The sequence below is a fragment of the Cyprinus carpio genome, chromosome B1, assembly GCF_018340385.1.
Source record: "Cyprinus carpio isolate SPL01 chromosome B1, ASM1834038v1, whole genome shotgun sequence".
Classification (NCBI taxonomy): Eukaryota; Metazoa; Chordata; class Actinopteri; order Cypriniformes; family Cyprinidae; genus Cyprinus; species Cyprinus carpio.
The window spans coordinates 857,297-880,749 of record NC_056597.1 but is presented as its reverse complement, the minus strand read 5'-3'; the positions used below and the strand labels follow the sequence as shown (position 1 = coordinate 880,749).

The window sequence follows — 23,453 nt, the reverse complement described above, 5'->3', positions numbered from 1 at the left end:
ATCATTATTAAACTAAGAATTTTGTAATTAGGGATACTGTAAAAAAAAAAAAAAAGTATTAGCATTTGTCACACCTTCCATATTATACCATATAGCTTACATTACATTACAAATAATAACCTAAAATAAAATGCCAAACACTCCCCCCCCCCCCCACCCATCCATCCCCCCCCCCCCCCCCCCCCCCCCCTCTCTGTTTGTAGGTGAGCTAAAGCGCAGAGAGCGGCAGCGGCACTATTCAGTCACTGGTAACAGTGGAGGGGACTATGTTTCAGCGCTCCTCTCAGGATATTCTCTTCAGTTCGTCTTTTGATCGCTCCTCCTGTCTCTCCTCCTGTCTCCAGTCCTCTCTCCCCCCCGCGTTCCTTTAATCCGTGTCGCAGTGAGAGAAAGGGAAAGGGGAAGAGGGCGCGGAGAGAATAGCGAACCGGTCCCCGCATCATTCCAGATGGCTGCCTCTGAATCAGCGGATGAGATTGGGCTCTCGGGTTCAGAGCTGTAAGGAGCTGGTGTTCCGGAGAGAGGCGGCTCTGGTGTGACAGCTTCACGCTCAGCAGTGCTTCGGGTTCGGCTTAAGGTAAGGACTCGTCGGATGGGGATAGCGAAAGTACGGCTTATTTTGAGTTACGTTTAGTGTTGTAACTTTGTGCTGAATGGGGTGCTGATTGCTGAACGTCTTTGTGTGAGAGATTTAGAGATGCGCTGTGTTGGAATGTCACGTTACCGGAGATGCTGTGCGTTTAATTTTACTCGCGTTGTCTTTAACCGCTTTATCGGTCTTTTACTAAATTATAATTTCTCTCACGCAAAATCAGTTCTTTAAGCGCGACTGATAATGCTCTCAGGTTTAGTTTTTGAAGAGCAACCGTTAATGCACAAGCACGTGTATGTTTGTCGCCTTCAGTGCCTTGGACTAATTTAAAGTAGGCTATTTGAAAAAAATAAATAGGCTATTATTTTGGATAACAGTACATTGTAAACATTTCAACAGTTACTGGTCTTTTTAGAAACCTTGTTTTAGACTAATCCGACTTTGTTTCTTTTTATTAAATAGTTTTATAAATTTATTTTATTTTTCTCTCTCTCTCTCTCTATCTCTTTGGTTTTAGACATTACCTCTGGTTGTTTTTTAGTAAAATTAGTTAATATTATACAGACACTGTAGCTTGTTTAGGTTTTTAATAAAAACGTATTGATGTATTCTGTTGAAGATGAGAGGACCGAGCCAAGAAGTGTATAAGACGTTAATACAATATTATTAGTATTAATGTAAGTTAAAGCAGGCAAAAGATCTAATTTTCTGCGACGTTCCCAGTTCAAAGAATGCGCCGCCTCGCGGGGAAACACGCACACGCGCGCGCACGGTAGTTGCATTAGTAAGGGCATCTCATAGACGCATATTATTATTATTTTTTTTTAGTGGTGCTGCTATTTATTAAACCTAACCCTTACACAAACTTGTTGACGTTAGTTCTAAAACTAAATGTGACTTGGCTGATTTTTGAGCCTTTTACATTTTTTGAGGGCCACTTCAAATATTTTAATGTACTGTATTTTCAAAACTTTTAGCAAGTAATATAGCCAAATCAGGATTGCCTGCAAAATACATTAAACTCGCTGATTATTCAATTATTAATAAACATGGTTAAACATTAAAATAATAATATGCACATAGAAAAAAATCACTTGTGATTTGATAGTGTGTTATATAAATGTAAAATTACTAGAATGCCACAATCTCTAATAATCCACTCTCTAAGTAAAAAGCCTGTGTCTCAGTTATTATGTGTAAAAATTTTCTTTTGGTAATCTCAGTTTTCTCCCGCTTTGAAATTCATCCTGTGCCTTGATCTCACATTTCCACCTTCTTGAATTCCCCTGTGATGTTCTCGCACAACGCTGTAATCTGTTATATCAGTCTTGTGTAATTCATGTCCCTTTAATTACGTACTCCGATATCACACAGACCGTGACGTGCACATAGTCGCACACACACATAAACAGAGAGTGAACAAGACAGTGCACTTGTTGGATGTTCTAGATTTAATGTGCTAATGCATTTTATGCATGTACTAGTCAATGCATTTAGTGAGAAATCATCCTCATTGTATTTGCCCCTACCTTATTTAGGGTGTCTACAAGGGGAAAACGAAAGTGTACACTTTAGCCGCCATCTCTTTTTTATGCGGAAGCAGCTTTAAAGATAAAATGCAGTTGTGCGGATTACCTGATGTACACAAAGTATATGTGTGACACAGTTGATTCCCATTACACAAATGATGAATTTCTCCCTTAGAGCCACCCTTAGGCTCCTATTGGCTCATCCTCCAACTTCCTATTTATATTCGGCCAATCACACACTCCTCCCGGGAAGTGTTGGCCACAGCTGGTGAAGTGCTGATTGAAAACAACCTGAAGGCTGACGGCTGTATTGCCCCTCAAGAGCATCCATACACACCCTTGATGAACACTTCTGTGACAGAAAAACACACACATCACAGGGAGGCTTAAAATTAGGCCTATACTAAAATATGAATTTGCTTGTCTTTTGTCATCTGTATTCTCTGCAGGTTTGTTGGGGGTCAGAAGAAATCTCAGGACATGGAGGGTTGCTAGTTGGATGAGAATTCATTTCAGGAGCAGCTGAAAGATTTGTGTCACATTTAAAACCAAAAACTCTTTCAGTGGCCTGTCTTCGAAGCAAATTTGCCAGTTTTGTGAGATGGTCACATGACTGCAGCATGATTACCAAAAAAGCCAATTTGCAGCTTTAGCCCGCTTCAGCGAACAATCAGAGACTCCCACCCACACACACTCCCACACATGTGTGCCGTTTGCCATGAATCTGGCCACCAAGCTGCGGAGGAATCTGAGGAGGCTGGTCATCCTCCTCGCCACCTTCTGTATGGTCAGCATTTTAGTCTCCGCCTACTACCTTTACACAGGCTCTACCCAGGAACTGGACCTTGCGGACCGTGCCGTAGGTCCAGACTGTGCCGACCTCCGGGCGCTCCCTTTCCGACAGTCAGAGCCTCGGACACCTAAACCGATTGATCCGTCACGTAAGGATCCGGTGGTGTTGGTATTTGTAGAGAGTCAGTATTCTCAACTGGGACAGGACATCATCGCCATTCTAGAATCCAACCAATTCCGTTACCACGCCGAAATTGCGCCGGGAAAGGGTGACATCCCACCTCTAACGCACAAAGGCCGTGGACGCTATGCACTGGTCATCTACGAGAACCTTCTCAAGTATGTCGGGATGGACGCATGGAACCGTGACCTTCTGGATAAATACTGTGCCGAGTACAGCGTTGGAGTCATCGCATTTCATCGTGCAAGTGAAAACTCCCAGCCTGCGCTGCAGCTTAGGGGTTTCCCTCTGAGATTGCGAACAAATGTTGCACTTCGAGACTGCTGCGTAAACCCCCGCTCACCTCTGCTTTACATAACACGGGCGGAAGTGGATCGTGGCCACTTACCCGAAGAGGACTGGACTGTGTTTCAGTTCAACCATTCCACGTATGAACCAGTCCTATTAGCTAAAACTCGGCCCAGTGAGAGTGGAGGGGCCCAGATCATACCAGCTCCCCAGGGTCTCCATGCTACTGTCGTGCAGGACTTGGGCCTGTACGATGGGGTGCAGCGTGTGCTGTTTGGACATGGGCTGAGCTACTGGTTACACAGACTTATACTGGTGGATGCCATCGCTTATCTCACAGGCAGGAAGCTTTCTCGAACTCTGGAACGTTACATCCTGGTTGACATAGATGATATTTTCGTGGGGAAGAAAGGGACAAGAATGAATGTGAATGATGTGAAGGTAAGAGAACTGTTTGAAGAATTTGTGTTTTAATTTGAGAAATTTTTTAAATATGAAAAAAAAGTTAAATCAAAGTACATTTTTAGTAACTACGACTTCTACCTCAATAAACTCTTAATAACTGTTTATTAATAGTCAATAAGGTAGTTGCTTAGCTTAGGTATTGGGTAGCATTAAGGATGTATTGTAGAATATGGTCATGCAGAATATGTGCTTTATAGGTACTAATAATTAGTCAATATGCTAGTAATATACATGCTAATAAGCAACAAGTTAAAAGTGAGAACTGGTCCCTATGATTTTCTTAATAAACAAATGAATAATTAGCGCATTCAAATGCTGTCATGATAGGATGCGTCAACAGAGGCATTCTACATTATACACACACATCTACCATAAAATTATTTCCAATCTATTTCAACTAATCACCAAAGACAAAACAAAGTACCCAAGCTCTAATTAGCTGTGTGGGATTTTGGAAGTAGCATTTGGTTGATATTTAGTCTGAGTTCCCCTCGCAGGTGTTCATGTCTGAAGTACTGAATGTGAATGTTTTTGTGGACAAGAAGGGGATGTTGTGTGTGTGTGTGTGTGTGTGTGTGTGTGTGTGTGTGTGTGTGTGTGTGTGTGTGTGTGTGTGTGTGTGTGTGTGTGTTTGTGTGTGTGTGTGTGCGCGTCACTGAATTGGAGTGGGTGTTTGAGTTGGCCTCAGTCAGTATAAAGAGGCTATTTAGAGGGACAAGAGCAGTAAAATGGTGTGTATTCTCTCTTTCACACACTCATTCATAATCTTGTTCCCACGTTTGGCCCCTCTCTGAGGCTGTTCAACAGATTGAAGGGCCGCTCACACTCCATTGTGAGGTGACTTCATGACTTCCAGAGCTTTCAGATTCAAGTACATGCACATGAGTGTATATAAATTGATGCAGGCATTATGCAACAATTAGAAATCGATACACTAATAGGAGAGAGTCAAATATTTGAAATAACAGTTCACCTAAAAATTTAAATTCTGTCATAATTGACTGATTTTGTTCTAAACCTGTATGATGTTATCTATTCTTTTTTTTTGTGGAACTCTTTTTTTTTTGAAGAATTGTTACACAGCTCTTTTCAAAGTTTGTAGTGAACTGTCAAAGGACAGAAAACCCCATAAAAGTAGTCTATACAACTTCTAAAAGTCTTCTCAAGCTATCTGATAGGCTTTTGTGAGGAACAGATTAAAATGAAATTAAATGAATGAAAATTTAATGAATATCCAGTTGGGGAAATTCAGTACAATGGCAGTTCATTGTGACTCACTTTAACGCTTAACAGAGCATTTAAAGAGTGTCACCAAAAAAAGGTTCTAGGTCTGAAAATGGCAAAGCTCAGAGCCCTAAACGCACACTAAATCTAAGGCTAAGTGGATTCCATCATGTATGCTAAGGAACGTCAGCTTTGAAATAAAATTTTCCTTTTTGGGTGAAGCTTTGTTATCGCATTTGTTAAGCATGTTTTAACACATTTAAATGGACATGTTGGTAAGTACAAATTGAGTATACACATATTTCTGTGGCGCTCCCATAAATATTTAATAAGGGCAATTATAAATGAGGTACCTACCATTTACACATCTTTGTCACATTTTAAAATACTGAACACGCTGGACACAGGAATGACACATTCTTTATGCTTTCTCCTTATGGGTCATTTCCTTGTTAACTGTCCCTCCGATTTCAAACAAAAAGACTCTATCAACATGTGATACCGTTATACCTAGCATGAGTACACATTTAATTTCCAAATCTAATGTTCTCTGAGAAAGGTTAGTGTCTAAACACGTGACACCTCCCCAGATGTTGCTAGCTAAGAATGTGCACTGTCAAATTCTTCCCGATTGGTCTGAGCTAATTTAGACCTGGCAAATGAGCCAGTGGTAAGATGGAGGTTCTGGAGGGGGTGCTCCGGGAGAGAATTAGAGCTAGTCGCTCTGGAGTACAACTGGAAATGTCAGCGGAAAATTCCCGGAGGATTCTGAGGAAAAACAAGGCGTGTAGTGATGGGGGAGAGAAGTGGGAAGGCTTTGATCCACCAGCCATTGTTTTTAGCCACTGTTACTGCTGGCTATAGAGAAGCCTCTGACTGTTTATGGCAGGCTGTTCCAGAAATCCAGAACAGGTGCATGTGTTTGTGCGTATGTGAGGAAAGGCCGATCCTAAGCCTGTGGAATGAAATGGCAGATAACAGATAATCAATGGAAACCCATGGTTCTTAACTGGTGGGTCGGGAACCAAAAATGGGACACGAGTCTGTTCTGATAGGGTCAGGATGGAAAAAGCAATGCTAAATACCAAAAATATAATGCAACTAATCATATTATCACACACTGGTAGGGTAATGACCTTATAAGGGAGGAGAAAACATTCCCTATTTTGCTGTGTATTAGTAGAAACTGCTTTGTGGAAAGTAGACAACATGTCTTCATTCTCAAAAACGCAGTAAAACAGCTTAAAACAAAACACACCCAGACCATGTCAAATATGTGTTCACTTAAAGCAAAACCAGTTGAGAACCACTGGTTTGTAAAATATCACAAAATACTTTTTTTCTGCTAGACTACTGTAGCAATCATACAACAGATACTTCTCGACTTTTGTTGGAATAGGCTCATCTCATGTATTTTTTAGAGAGTATAAAGATGAGAGAGAGAAAACAAGAGCCAGAGTGAGAGTGAAAGTAACCCTGTGTGCTCTAGATGTAGGTGTTGCAGATTAGAATGTCACTCTTAGTGACTGGTTGCCATATCTCCCATCAGCCCATGGGGCAGGCTGAAAAAACAGGGGACACCAGTGATAAATGACTTGATGCACACTTGCACACACTCACAAACACAAATGGGATTTACCCTCACTTTACGTATGTGTGTGTGGATTCCCCAAGCAGAGATTCTGCTGAAATTGCAGTTAAAGTGACCTTGTGTTTGGTGATTGTATAACCAGGCATTTCAGTTGTGTGTGTAAGGCAGTTGTGTAAGTGACAGCATGTGTAGTACTGAACTTAAACTATATGAGTATTTATGAATTTTATTATGTACACTTGGGAAATATATAAATGCAATAATATTATTTAAATTAAAAATAACTGTTTTGTATTTTAATATATTAAAATTGAATTCATTCCTGTGATGGCAAAGCCAAATTTTCAGCAGTCCTTACTTGAAATAGAAATCTTCTGTAACAATGCAAATGCGTAAATGCCTTTAATGTGCCTTTAATTAACTTAATGCATCCTTGGTGAGAGGGATATTTGTCAAACGTCACCTGTTATGATACTCTTTGGTATCTACTTTAAAGGTAACTAAAACAAAACAAAACAAAACAAACAAAACAAAATGAACAGAAAAGGAAGCAATCCAATCTACATAACAAAAAAATTAATTTCTCATAAGCATAACCCCTATAAAAGTATTACTTGCTTTAAAAAAAAAAAAAAAATCTTACTGGCCCCAAACATTTTAAAGATATTGTGAATTAGCCTACCACCTTATTTATGATTTTATTATTTTCCAAAAACAGTTTGGAGGGTCACTAACATTATGGTTTTGTATATTTGTATGATTTAACATCAAGCATGGATATCTTGCATGAATTCTAATTGACTTAAAATGCTAGTTAATGCGAAATAATGGTTTCTCTGAAACAAATCGCTCTTCTCATTTCAAAGCAAATGCATAAATATCGAGACTGTTAGCCATATCTTGTGGCCCTAGTACACTTACAGCTGGTCATTGTGTATGTGTGTGTGTGAGGGTCTGCATGGTATGATTCTTGGCTTTGAAGTAGCATATACTATAGATGAGGATTAAAGTCAAAGCTGCCACTTCTTCAGCTGCACACTGACTTCAACATGTACTGTAAGACAGAATCACAGCGACCAGAATCACAATATCAAAGCTATACCTGCACACATTCAGACAAAGACAGAGAGCAGAATCAAAGTGACTCCTGAAGCCTTCCTTTCACACACCAGCTCAAACATACACACAAATATGGGTTAGAAAACAAGGGAAATGAGAGAGAAGAACAGAACAGCCACTCATTTCCGTTACAGACACTTCTGAAGAGAGAAAAAGTGATTTAAAGGGAGTTAAAGAAATGGTCCACCCAAAAATGAAAGAAAAAGAAAAATCAAAAAAATATACTTACCCTCAGACCATTCAATATATAGATTTTTTTATGGGGGGCAGATTTGGAGAAATTTAGAAAAACATAATTTTCTCACCAATGGATCCTCTTCAGTGAATGGGAACCATCAGAATGGGAGTACAAAAAACTGATAAAAACTTCACAATACTCCACATGCAATTCACACCACTCCAGTCCATATGTTAAGGTTGTGTGAAGTGAATAACTGTGTTTGCATAAGAAACAAATCCATCACAAAGGCATTTTAACTTTAAACCATTTAAAATTTTCAAATTCTATAATCCATAATAATGCTTCAGTTCCTTCAGTAAAAAATTAAATCCACTGTTGTCCTCTCATACTAAAATCTACCAACATATTTGTTTAGAACTGTTTTGGACTGTTTTCACTTCTATACAGTGTAAATCTATCTCCTGATTTAGATTAGATGACTTTTTCACTGGAGAATGCAATATAACAGATAGATGACTTTTTTTAGGATTATTGAGGAATAGTCTAGCCAGAACCAATGGTGTGAAGTTAATACAGTTTATTGATGAATATGTTTATTACACACAGCTTTTTGCTTCACAAGATGTTAATTGATGGACTGAATGGAGTTGTGTGGATTTCTTGTGTACTTGGATTATTGTGATATTTTTATCAGCTGTTTGACCTCTGCTTCTGATGGCACGCGTTCACTGCAGAGAAGCCATTGGTGAGCAAGAGATGTAATGCTACATTTCTACAAATCATCTACATATTGGATGACGTAAGGGTGAGCAAATTGTCAGCAAAACTTTCACTTTTGGTTTAACCATTCCTTCTGAGGCCCATAGGACTAGTAGAAATGGATTTCTAGAATGTTCCTTGTGGATTTATTCTGTTTTTTGTTATCGTTGTGTGATAGCAACACCACTCATTGCATCACACCATCTCCTCCTGACTGCATTATTATTTGTAAAATAGGGGCTTTATGGAGTGTGTGTATACATGGTTATAAGTATAACAGTTTATATTTCATTAATTTAGGGAAATAAACAAGTTTCTTAGCCCTCAAGGGCCTATTTGGCTAACCAGCTTAATTCCTGCTTGAAAAGCAAAATGTTATTGATTGTGTATAAAACATCAACTTTGAAGCATACAGTATGCTGATTGATGGACTAGCATTACTCAGCATTACTTACTACGTTCCAGCAACACTACATTCAATGAAGGTAAAATAGTAAAAAAACATAACAGTTCATTTAAATGGAACCAGAATTGGAACCAGAAAATTTCTAACTATACCCAACCCTACTGAAGATATATATGATAATATATGTTGAACTTTGACATTGCCAACCTTTAAATTAAGTTGATAGTAAGTAATAAACAGTATTGAGCATCGAGAAGTTGAGTATTGTGCATTTTTCCTTACCACTATTTTTTTAATTGTTGTTTAATGATTTTAATGGAATCTGAACCGTTAGGCAGAACCGGAACCGGAACCATAACTGGAAAATTTCTAACGATCCCCAACCCTAATTGTGAATGCCAGATAAACATAGAACATTTACACTGAAATTTGAATGTGGTCTTGTTAAAAAAATAAAACGTAGACTTATGAGGTCTAATCTACAGTACAGCTTCATCTGACCAAGAATCGCCCACTTAGACTGGAAGAGACATTTTGTTCGACATGTAAAGCTATAAAGCTACCTTAACAAACTGCCATTTTAATGTTTTACTTGCTGTTTAGCGACAGCTTTCTCTGATGTGCATCAGTCTCCACAAAAGTAGCGGAAAATATGTAGGATTTTATATTCATCCCAAATTCTGCCCTGAAGTGCTTATTAGATCAACCAGTTCCTTGTTAACATGACTTCTCTTCCCTGTGGACTAATAATTAAAAAAAAAATTGAAAAAGAAGTGAGCCCTTACTCCCGGAAATTGTTGGATTAGAGTTTGCCAGATTGAGCGAGTGCTTTTCCAGTTTTCTTTCCACTGTGGGTGGTTCATGCCGTCTGTGACTGTAGAACAAACAGTTTTTAGTAATAGTTATGCTACAGATTTATTTGTATTTGTTCAGTGATTCATTCTGATATTTTGACACATTTCAAAATCCTAATGTTTGGTATTATTGGTGTAAAAACTTCTAGTGAGAAAAAATGTACAGAAATGTACTGTAGTAACAATGACCACAGCCAATGATGAGGCAGAAACTGAAGAATTGCTTTCATTTTTCTCACAGAACGTGTGGCATATGTACTTTGAGTGACCTGGTTCGAGTACCAGATTATGTTTTTTTCCAGTCCCATCCCCCATTTTCCACTTTGCTTCCTGTCCAATCTAATTAGTCAAGTCTAAAGGCAAAAAAGGCAAAAATGAGTGCACACGCCAACTTGGACAGCCACCTGTTTCTAAGACTATATTTGTGGAAACGTCCCAATTTCAGTGGCAGTTTCTCATTTCTTTTGTATAAACAGACTCCGCTGAATGGGAAAACCTCTAGGTCAGAGATTTTGTAAATTGTGCTTGATTGTGTAGTGTGTGCTCCGTTATGCTAACAAGTCGACAGACTGAAAGAATGTTGTTAAATGCGAACAGTGCAGTGATTTTGGTAGTTTGAAAGTCATGTGAACCTGACACTTTCAGATCAGATTGAAACTGAAGCATCAGTCTGATGTTAAATCTGAGCTTCAGGATGTCAAATACAGACCAACCAGAGAAAAACTCACACACTAGACCTATTTTCAGAAATTATTGATCCAATGATATTTCTGCTTTGAGTAAGATGGAGCTGGTGTATGTGTGTTTCCGTTAAAGGGCTATGGAGGTTGCTAAGCAGCTGTCTTCATTTTCAGCCGCACACTTACGTCAGCAACACACTCACACATGTGTGTCCTCTCACACTTGACACATTATGAGCTGTGTTCGGGAAGCTATTTGCCACGCTACATAAAATTTAAAGTACAGAAAAGCTACCCTTTTTTACAAATAACAAAAATTAGCTACCTTTTCAAAGTAACTACATTGAAGATAGGGGGATGTTATCTTTAAGTGATATATCATTCAGTTAAAAAAAAACAACAAGATCAATTAGGGCACCAACCTCAGTATATTAATACACATAGATTTACAATATAAAACTGAAAACAATGCAATATTGAAGAAAACATAATGATAAATAGCAGTTTAACAAAATGTAATTTTTTTCATTTTACTATTTAAAAGAAGCCATACATTCCAATTGAATCAATGAATGTATTTCTGTACCAGTTCTTCAGAATGAACTCTCTGAAAGAAACTGTCTCACTAAAATGAATCATTTACATTTAGTCATTTAGCAGACGCTTTCATCCAAAGTGACTCAGAATCAGACTTCCAATTTATGTAATAAACAGATATTATAGTAGAGGGCATTGTGGGCTTTATATTCCATGACTATAAAAATCTTTCTTGCAGTTTCAGTCGGTTGACATATTTAATTCTGTAGAATTTGTAACAATGTTAAATTTATTGCAAAAAAAGAAAAAGAAAACATTTGAAGGCTCTGGACCAATATGGTAGGTTAGTTTTGTTAAATAAAGTTTTGCTAAGATAAGATGCCAGCATAAATATACATGGATGTATAAACAGAGATAGAAAGAGGGTGGTAAGAGGGAGGGGAAACAGAAAACTGTGTTGCTGAGAAAAGAGTGTTGCTGTGACAACAATATGTTTGGCATTTGTGTGGGATTATTTCTTTTTGCCAGCCTTACTTCTCTTCCACCTTTATTTTTGTCTTCTTATTCTTCATATCCCCATTTTTTATACTAATACAAATGTACAATTAAGCTTTAGCAATCGCCTGCTTAAAAAAAAGCATTGTTTATCTAGATGATACTCATCCTCTCTGCATCTGTATCAGGGTTCATGCCCCTTCTAATCCAGATCTTACCAAAAAGGAGCCTGGAAGTGCTTTGTACATTTAGAGCGGATGTGTTAAAGTCCTGTTGTAGAGATACCTCTGTCTAAGCAAGAAAAATTATACATTATGCAAAGCTATCGTTTCCACTGCATCTCAGGTCAGATGGAGTGTATTCGGTTGCAGCTTTAACTCTCTAAAGGAAAGTTCTGTTAAAAACATTCAGCCACCTACATCTGTGAACACGATATAATCGTAACAGCATCAGAAGAATCATGTCCATTCAAACTGAGTGGGCACGTGCCTCCTCAGATTTCTGAGCCAAGTGAATTTTGAATGCAACTTCAGAGACAAAAAACAATATTTGGATCTTTGATAAGTAATTTGATTGTTTATTGGAGCTTGAAAAATGTTTGTCTAAAACATTGTAGTCAGTCCAGTTGAGTCCTTCTGCAGAGTATTTGATTCATCACCTAGCCACCCCATACTGTATGTCCCTAGTAAAAAAAGTAATGTATTTACATTTATTTTTCATACTAAGTCTGGTACAAATCTATTAACATATTTACTGACATATCGCTCGAAACTTACTGTTAGAAAAATTATACTTAAACTTTATTTGAAGTACTACTAGTGCACAATGCACATTTCTTAATATTAAGCATACAATGTGTTTTAATGTTACTATTGATGAGGATTGTGTGATCGTTGAATAATATCTTGTCTTTAAATGCAAGATATTTTAAAGTATACCTGAAGAACATATAAGAACTGTACATATAACATTTAAAAAAAAAAAAGAAGAAGAATAAATAAATAAATATTTCTAATAACCGTTTATAAAATGATTGTCATCTTATGGTCGTGTTTATATATATATATACTGTATATGTGTGTGTGTGTGTGTGTGTGTGTGTGTGTGTGTGTGTGTGTGTGTTGTGTGTGTGTGTGTGTGTGTGTGTGTGTGTGTGTGTGTGTATTGGTACCAGTAATTTGAAATTTAAATGCTTATACCTTTTAGGTGCAGGGAAAAACCTGCAACTTACAAAACTATCAGCTTTCTTGAGGAAGACCACTTTTGGTCCTACAGGAAGCACTCCAAAGTCACACACAACCCTACATCAATCGATGGCTTCATCTTCCCACTGTATTCTTCTGCCCCTCATGACATCAGTAGGATTTAACATGCTTTGTATATATGCATAACGATAAAGAATGCACACATACACACACAGTCAAGCATAAAAAAATAATTGACAGACATAAAAGTAGCAATTTTTCCTCCAGTAATCTGAGAATGAGGTAGATTAATAGGCATGTACTATACATGCGCATGCTCCTTTTTCTCAAGGCCTCAGGAATAAGCAATGATTTCATGTCCATTAAATATTATATGTGGAGCCTTTCCCGGATCCCCTGGTGCATACACACACATGTATACATATGCACAAAGTCTGCCTTTGAAAAGCATATTTGATCCACAACAGACCATGCTGAGCTTTATGGCTTTAGAAAGTCATTAAACACAGACCTAACATGAACTGGCTGAGGTAAACTAAAAAAAATATAGATATATAAATAAATAAATAAATAAATAAAGGATGGATGGATGGATGGATGGATGGATGGATGGATGGATGGATAGATAAACAAAAAGATAGATAGATAGATAGATAGATAGATAGATAGATAGATAGATAGATAAAGTTGGTTTGTCAGATTAGTATTTAAGAAACATGTTGTTAGCAAAACTCTAGAAATGGCTCTCTCTCTCTTTCTTTTTCCCTCTCTCTCTGTCATTCTCTGGGGGCATGTTCGTCTTCTTGCCTGCCCAGATGTCTTCAGCTATTTATCAGCATTTCAACAGGTCCCCTCCTCCTTCCCTTCACCACTTTCACTCTTTTCTCCCTCCTTCCCTCTCCCTCTATCTCTCCCTTGTGAGGAATCGATCAGTGCTTTCAGGTCATTAACATGCATCTCTGTCACGCTATCTTCTCCCTGATCAGGCCTCAATGTCAGCAGAGAGACGCGAGAAGAGAGAAGAGAGAAAAAAAAACGTTCAGATGAAAGAGTGAAGGATGAGATGAGACATTTGTGTGTGTCTACATATGTGTGTGAAATGAAATGAAGCACCGCTGTGTTAGCAATCTTTAAATATAATTTGCTCACTCTGCAGTCTAATAAAAGCCAGATCAACCCTATTAACCATTTCCATCAATTCGGGGGAAGCCGTGGCCTAACGGTTAGAGAGTCGGACTCATAACCCTAAGTTTGTGGGTTCGAGTCTCATTTAGGTGACCTTTAATACCACAGAACCCCCAACTGCTCCCCCGGTGCCGCAGCAAAAAATGGCTGCCCACTGCTTCATGTGTGTGTTCACTGCTGTGTGTGCACTTTGGATGGGATAAATGCAGAGCACTAATTCCGAGTATGGGTCGCCATACTTGGCCACATGTCACATCACTTTCACTTTCACTTTCTCATCCCTCACTGTTCTTTTATGAGGATCTAAACCACTATGAACTTACTGTTATATAAACTTACACTGGTTTATATTTGATTGTAGTTTTGGGGAAATGTTTGGAATAATTTTATGCACTCAAAAGGAGCCTGTGAAATTTGTAAAAAAGCTCTCACATATCACTTTGACACACTGACTGTCTCTATTAACCTTCTGTTGAACAATATGTAACAAACTTTGCACCAAATTTCCGTTGCTTTGTAAACAAAAAGTGTGACATACTTTTCAAAAACTGTTTTTATGAAACACTCCAGCATTATATTAATGAAGTCTATTTTATGCAAGAATATTGAACTTTTATTTCAACATTGCCTTCACAAAAATACAAAAAAAAAAAAAAAAAAAAATTACAAAAATAAATTGAACTACACTACGTCTTAAGGGCACTGATTAAATTCATTGAGCAAGTGAAGTATACATCTCTCCATTACGTCTTAAGGGCACTGATTAAATTTCTGTGGAGAAAAAAGTCAGTAGAATGCACTTTCCTTAAAGAAACCATATCATTGTATGCTCTGATTACTTTGTCTGATTACTAGCTCAGTGGATTGGAGCGTATCCAGTTACTTATTAGGCTGAGTCTGATTAATGAATTCAAATTAGTGATTCCACCACTTCAGTTCATCCAAGGCATTTTAGGTCAACCAAAGACAATAAGTTTAAAAATGAGCTCAATTATGTGTGATCTCTGTTTGAAGCTGGCAAAGACAGCTTTGTGAGTGTGGAAATTAGGCTTTTGTGTATGTGTGTTTTTTTCTGAAAGGATCTGGATTAGTGCAGGCCATATGTAGAAGTGATATCTTGTCGTAATCTTGGCAGAAACACCCATTCCTAGTGGCTGATGTTGGTATTTACAAGTTACAAATATTTGTTGATGTATATTTTATATATTTTCACTTATTCAAGAAAACTGCCAATAAAAACATTAGTTTTGAAAATTAGAGAGAATTTTTTTTTTTTTTAATTATATGTTTTTCCTGATGTTTATAGAAGCTTATCCAGAGTGTTGTGGAATAACAAACTATAAATATGTTACCCCTTTTATTTTATTGAAGCAGTATATTTTAAAATGAATTATGCTAATAACGTTGCAAATAACCGGTATATTTTACTGTTTAGTTGTAGTTTAAATAAAATAAATTTTCAGGACACAGTCTGTGGAGGTCAGTCTTGTTCTTCTCAAAGGTTTTGAAACTTTTGGTGGTTACTTTTTTAAACTAAATATGCCGCTTCAACTAGATTGATAGTATTTGCCATATTTAAAAAAAAAAAAAAAAGAGTTTTAAATATTTTTAACAATACTTTTGGTAACCTTCATGGCCACATGTCCCAAATGCATTTTAAGAAACCAATTCTACTCATTCAAATTTTCATTGAGTGGTTTATTATCTAGATTTTTTTCCATGACATTTCATGACATTTTTGGTCTATGCATTTATGTATTAGACAGCTCAGGCAATGTCAATAGTATGAACTCATAGGGGTGGATGAAATATATTGTATTGTTATAATATATATTAATTATATTAGCTGTTTAAACTTAATATGTCAAATTCAGGCTGCTGTAAGCATATATGTTTACTCAAATCATTCATTTGACATCAATTGCATAAGGTTTCCGTTTAATTAGATGATCTAGATCCCTCTATCTCCTCCCTAAACCTCCTTGTAATTCACACCCAGTGCAAAACTGTTGTGATAAATCCGGTACATGTGAACCATTTGAACAATGTGTTAAGTAGGTTCACAGGACTTAACATTGTTTGTTTTGTCCTGGAAGAAACCTTCTCAACAAATAACCATAGGCTGAACCACTATAAACACCCTTAACCATAAACTAGTGCCTAGAGTGAGACCTAAAAGACTGGTTTTATAAAAATGTAGTCCAAAAAAACTTTACAGTAAACCCTCAAACCTCAAAACCAGAAATAATATCTGGGGGTTACAGCATGTGAAGGTTTCGGTTATTATAAATGACAATAAAACATGGATTATTCAAAATTAAAATGTATTAAAATTTTGCATTAAAATTTCTGGCTCTTGTGACAGCGTGCACTGCATCTCCATACTGACGGGAAGCATTAGAACTGTGCCATTATGAAGCTGCTTCTTTGGCTATATTAATGCATTAATGATTCATGTGCAAGTCTTTGAAGTGTACGCAGTTAAATGTAAGGAATCGATTTAAGACAGAGCTGTTTAAAACCTAAACCTTAAATAATTTAATTTAGCTTCCATTTTGTTGGCATTTTAATCAGTAGAGGACCCTGACAGTGGATGTGAGTGCAGACTGTAGAAATGAGCGGAGGTCCAGTTTTTATTAACTTTTCCGATATGTTTGTTGTTTGTGTTGCTATTTTAGAGTCACATTTTGGAAGAGTTTTGTAATTTATGCGTGTCTGCGCAATGTCACCGCAGCTTGCTAGAGAGAACAGGAAACTCTAAAAAATCTCCTAGAATAGCTATGTCTATCACTTTTTTTCCTTCTGTCATCCATTTCAGGTTCACTATCTCCTCTCAGCCTGTCATTCCCCTCCCATCTCTCCTGCACTTGGTGTTCTTATCTTATGCATGGTCATGATTCCCAAACATCCCAGATTCCCACATCAATATTAAGTGTTGTTCTCTCTCTTTCTTTTTATTTGAAAGTCTCTTCCCTCTCGACGCTCTGCTGCAACAGATACTATCCCATCTACTTTTTGCAGGGTAAAGATAAGTCCCTGTTTTGTTGTCACTTTTTTTAAGGCGTCTAAGCCATTGGATAAAACAAGACTCTCTTCAGATAAATTTAAAATTAAGTGTATGACACAATGCCACAAACATGGGCTTTTTTGATGAACTGATCAATTAAAATTTTCAAGTAGAGTAAAATTCCCCATACATTATTTTCTTATCTTGTTCATTTTTTAAGCCACCCCTGTAATCTATTTATTAATTATAATATAGTAATTGTCTTCCTTTTTTTTATTATTAAATTTATTGACTTTTATATAAATTTTTATTTTACATGTATATTAATATAAAATAACCCACATAGAGTTTTGACTCAGCTGATGCTTTTGTGACGACTTATATACTGTTTTTTTATAATTATGCATTACGTAAATATTCTTACAGCTGTACTCACGAGGTTTACCTCTTACTCCCTCCCCTTTACTTGCCTCCTGCTTGCTTCCTGAGCCACGATCCCGCCATCGAACATCAGGCTGAACCTCCCAAAAGACAGTTAACAACATACTCGAAGCTCAACTAGTCAAAAGGCTCTCCGGTCCAAAAACCTCCCATTTTAGTAATATCACATTACGCGCATGAACATGAATTAGATGAGGCCAAGATCATTTTACAATTAATGTAGCGGTAGATCAAAATTGCCACTCTATTAGTGTTATTTCAGTACTGCAAAGTGCACATAGACTGGCGCACTGTCAACGTGGGCGAGCTGATTCGATTACCAGGCATGTGAGTACCGTGTGTCTGATGATTGTTGCTCGATTGTTTAGTCATTTGAATGCGTAAATGGAATTTAATTATACAAAATGTTCATCAGAGTTCGGCGCCGGATACTTTTCACACGGCTCCCGACCTGGAGGATAAAATCAATATATATTACACCTGTCCTCCTGGGTCCCGTCCGTGTGTGTCTGCCTGTGTGCCAGAGTGTGTGTCAGCATATCTTCTGCTTCATTCAGCTCTGTGAGTAATGACTTCTCGAATGAACACCGTCTCTAAGTCAGCCAAGACACGCCCCTTCCTTCCTTTCCTTCCTTCTGCATATACTGCAATAATGCCTACAAAACAGTGACACGGAGCACGCTCACACTCCACTGTCAGTTGTCAACAGATATGATTGTATTTGCATGGTGTCTTGGGCTAGAAATCCTATGACTCGTTTTGTTTATTGGAACGCTGCTGCAATGAGGCACCCTGCGCAAACCCAGCCCATGACCTCTCCCTCCCGGAAAGACATCGATCAATCCTTATACAGCAATATACTGCCAGACTGTGAGCACATATACTACCGTATCGATGTTAATTCAAAAAACGTTCAATATTGTCGTGGTGTGATATTACTTGGATGGTGATTGATATATAATAGCTAATATGGACATGTACTGAGCAGGTGCATAGCAGTCAACAGTGCAATCTTCAGCTTCTATTGTTTGATGGTTTTTATCTTCCAGGCTCTTCTGGAAACACAGAACATGTTTAGGTCGTACATTTCTAATGACTTCGACCTTTAACCTGGGATTTTCTGGGAATTCTTCCATACAGGTAAATATGTGTGTGTTAAAAGATCAAAATGTGTTAAAAGATCAAATGTAATACTATTGTGTACACAACATACATGATCGCACTGCTATAAAAAGGCGTTTTGTAATATTCTGATTGGCATGGTCAACAGAACTCTGCCATCAGCAACTCTGAGTTTCTCTGGTTTTCATCCATGTTCTATTCTTTGAAAGTTGTGTGTGTTGTGTTGTGTGTGTGGATAACTAACATCTTTCAGTTTATTATTAGTGTCACTGATTTACTTTTAGCAAATTGTAGCTTATCGCTGACAAGAACCACGTACGTAGACAGGAAGAGACCAGTGGTTAGTTTAGTTTAGTTTTTAGATGCTTTAGGCTACAGTGTTTTCGTAACGTTAATGGTTGTGATTTTATATTATATATGTTCAATATATATATATATTTTATATTAGATATATAATATATAGATCATATCCATATATATAATTATATGGTCCTTTTAGTTTTAGTTTGCCGTTTCATTATTTTTGAATCAAGCTTATTTTATTTTTTTGTTGTCTTTAGCAATACATAAATTACAATTAAATAAGTATATAAAAAAATTTATACGTTTAAGTGTGTATTTATAAAAAAAAAAAAAAAAAAAAAAAAAAAAAAAATTTTATTGGTCATCGCAAAATGTATTTTAGGTCAATTATCTCTATTAACATACCATTAACTGCAGATTTTCCTCTCAATAAACTCCTATTAATCGTAAGATAGTTGTTAAATTCAGGGTATTGGGTAGGATTAGGGAGGTCAAGAATATTTTGGTTATGTGTTTGTCCCCTTAACCCCTTTATAGTCGCGTACGATAACACCGGTGTGATTCAGTCTTGGCTGGTCCCTGAAGCGTACGATAATCCACACCGGTGTCTGTGATTGGAACTTTCCAGTGCGATCAACGTCATCAAATGCTGAATTTAAATCCGCTTTCGCGCCTTTGGGCTGGCGCAGAGGCCAGATCAGACGCGCTGAACGCTGGATTATATCTATCACAAATATTCAGTGTTTTTTCAACCATATAATGCTTATTTTAGGTTTCCAGATAAAACCCCCCCCCCCAAAAGCCCCCCCGGGCCGATATTAAAATACACATAAGTTCTAGCAAACCCATACATGTACATTTGTAAAATACACGCTGATTTCTATGGAAACGGGCAATAATGACCCCTTACAAAATATAATTTGACTACATGTTTTTATTGATCATCATATACAGATTGTGTAGGTAACTATAAAGTTACCTCTGTCCCTTCTCCGAGTTTACCGGAGACCGACTTTAATGTGTTTCGGGAGGAAAGGATGAATTGGCGTGTTATAAATCCCACAGCTCGGATTAGGCGCGACCCTATAACATGGCGGCGCCCATGAACCCGTATAGATCTCACGTGGGGATCACTTGGCTCTGAGGTCGATATACAAGTGTTTAAACTACCAATATTATTTACTTGCACATATTTCAGGAATCGGAATATCAGATATACCATAATATAGTGAGCATGTTTGTGAATATTTTTGAATATAAAACAGGAAAAATGAAATAAAAGCGAGCCATGTGTCATACCGATCTATTTTGGCTTTGGTTTGTGTCACAATGATGCAAGCATGACGCGTCGCCATGGGGCAAACAGTAAGGCGGCACCACTCTAAATAAGGTCCGCCTGAAAAAGAACTCACGCCGGAGGTCTCAGCTTGAATATTTTAAACTCACGTGCAAAAAGGGTTTAAGAGACGCATGAGCTGGTGCTTCCCGCCTCCATAATTCAGAAGACAGTTGCGGAAGCTTCAAGAGCTCATGCTCGCGAGCAAGAATAACAGTAATGATGGGACCACTTGCTTCTCACTCAGGGCTGTGTATATGCCAATAGGGCAGAGCGTGTCACAAATGGGCGGGCACTTTCCCCGTCATTGAGTATGACCCCCCCACCCCGTTCATTAGAAGTGAGGAAATCTGAGAACTGCTAGTGTGGAGGAGACTGACGTTTGTATGATCTATTTTGCGGATTATAAAACAATGATTGTGGGTGGTATTTTTTCCCTTATAGGCGGTGTTGTTTGTCACGATACTGTGGCCTTCACAACTGTGTTCAAACACCTTACAAAAGTGGTTTGTCAATAGGGTACACTTCGAAATTAGGGTACACACTATCTCTCAACTGGATACGGCTGCAAACAAGCAACTAGTTAATAGTGAGAAATAAATGCAGTGGTGTTGATAAATTTTTGTTGATTTAGTACAATTTATATTTAAAAGTAATTGAAAATATGTATTTTTTTTGTTGGACTTTTTAATGCTTACAGTTTGCTGACCCAGACTTTAAATCTTTAAAATACTTTCAAACTTTATATGTGCATGTGTGGTACACCCTGGTGTGGTGTGTGTGTGTTGCATATAGCATAATAATCCACGTCAAAATATTATTTTGTCAAATTATATAGAAAACTGAAATATTTAATTGTATAAGAATATATAAAATGCTATGTACTGACCGTGTTAGCTACTAAATACTCTATGAAACATTGAAAATCGCTTTTTCACCTGTTACAAAGGAGTCTGGACATGATTATTTCCCCACCATCATTTCCACCACAGACTCCTATTAAACTAAAGAAATGTTTGAGCTGTGGTGGACAGTGATACTGGGCAACTAAATGACAGTCATTCTTCCATGATGAAGTTATACATTGACTAGCGTTTTAGGAATTTAAGTATTTTTAGAATGTTTATTTTTTTTTGAAATCCACAGGCCCACAGAAAACTGCCCAGTATGCTACTGAGCTACGGTTTGTTTGTGTGGTTTTTTTTTTTTTTGTAAGGTACACAGGAGGAAGATGATGGAGATGTGTGATCTGTTGTTGAAATATGGTTGATGAGTTCTGGTGGTTCACCTCATATGTGGAAAGCTCATTGCAGCCCATCTCTTTCACAATGAATCCTCTCTGATTGCGAACAATGGTCCTGAACAAAGGACTTTTCGCTTTGGGTAAGTAATATCTACACCTCTAACTTGCCCATACACCATCAGTGAACAAAACCATGCATCCAGGTTTCTCACATCCGGCGAACATTACCCATTCACTTAAAGGAACCATTAGCCCTCCAGCGAGTCGTGTCATTTACTTTGAGAAAAGGAACACTAAGTTATGCCATGTTTTACAGGTGCTTTGAGACTTCAAGTTGTTCCTCAAAATAGAGAACTGCCTATTATGATTTTGGACAGAATCTTTGAAATCCTACCCAAGAACAGGGGACGAGTTAGAGTGTGTGTGTAAGCGTGTGTGCTCTCATTTAGTTATCTCTCGGTAACACTCCTGCATTTATTTGTCCCCCTTGTTCTGTGAAGCAGCACTCTCTATATCACACTCAAAAGACACTTTGCTAGCAGAATGTAAAACTCTGACACATATATTTACCCTTATATATTTCAGAGTGATACGCATACTCTAAATTGAGCCAAGTGACCCGAGCGACCTGCAATCTGGCTCATTCCATTTCCTGATCCCTTTCCACTCGTCTGCTTTTTTTCGTTTCCATGTCTTATAAAATGGACAAGCTATATCTCCTAAGTCATATATAAAAAAATGAGGGAATGCTCTACTAAGGAACGTGACCAAAAAATTTCCGATGTCCAAGAGAATTTTAAAGGAAAAGGAATCCAGCTGTATTCTGGCACCACCAGTAGTTGCGGTGATCATCGGCATTCCTCAATATTCACACAGCCTGTTTTATTTAGTTTTTAGCTGTTTTGGAAGCCAAAACAACTGTGGCTGACACGTTAGAGAGGTATATCTGCATGGACCCAACTGAAAACAAGTAAATTGTCACGCAAGTGTAAATTACCCATTCCATTGTGTTTGCACAGTGGCCACTTGTGCACTGCTTGTGGTGTAGTTTGGCCTTTGTTTCTTTTTGTAACAACTTTGGTAAATAAGGAATAGTTCACCCCAAAAATAAGGGAATTTGCTACAAAATGCTATTCACCCTTAGGCCCATCCGAGATTGTTTTTCTTCATCAGAATAGATTTGGAGAAATGTACCAAATTTACATCACTTTGCTCACCCAGTGGATCCTCTGCAGTAAATGGGGTACAGTTCAGAAAGAGTCTAAAACAGCTCATATAATCGTACAGTCGACACAATTATTCCAGTACATCAATTAATGGCTTGTGAAGCAAAAACAGCCAAAGATGCTTTGAGCATGTGATGTTAAATGCTACATTTATCCAAACCTGGTCGATTAAAGAAATCAACTACATTGTTAGATTGGCCTGAGGCGTGAGTACATTTTTTAGCATATTTTCATTTGGTGGAGTGAACTACTTCTTAATGGTGAGTTACAGAAAAGAAATATTAAAATTCTGTTTATGATATTGATATGTGTACAGGACAAAGTATTGTAGATGGTTGTTTACTCACTAGCTGCCAATGTCTAGACTTCATCTTTACTGTTAGGTTGTGTATTAGCATCACTGTCACTTGGCTGTTTAAGACCCAATTATTATAAAGAATATGAAAATTATTTTCGAAATACAGCCGTGTGATGTGAATGGCAGAGTGAGTGATAAATACAGAAGCGTAAAGTGCCCCTGCTGAAAGTCACAAAACAAGCACAGCCTCTGTCTGAAAAACATAACCGCCAGCTAAATTATAATTTGAGTCATGCGCTAAGGCTTGAGCAGTTTAGCTAATAGTTTTTTTTAGCAAAATGCAGGTGCATTAAAAATGTGACTAAAATTAAGATTTAACAAAGTTCTTTTGAAA

The 23,453-nt window shown here is 37.5% G+C and overlaps 1 pseudogene; it reads left to right on the top strand.

Annotated features, from left to right (window-relative positions):
• Positions 1-222: 222 nt before the first annotated feature.
• Positions 223-23,453, top strand: part of LOC122135829 — a 62,255-nt pseudogene continuing 39,024 nt past the window's right edge.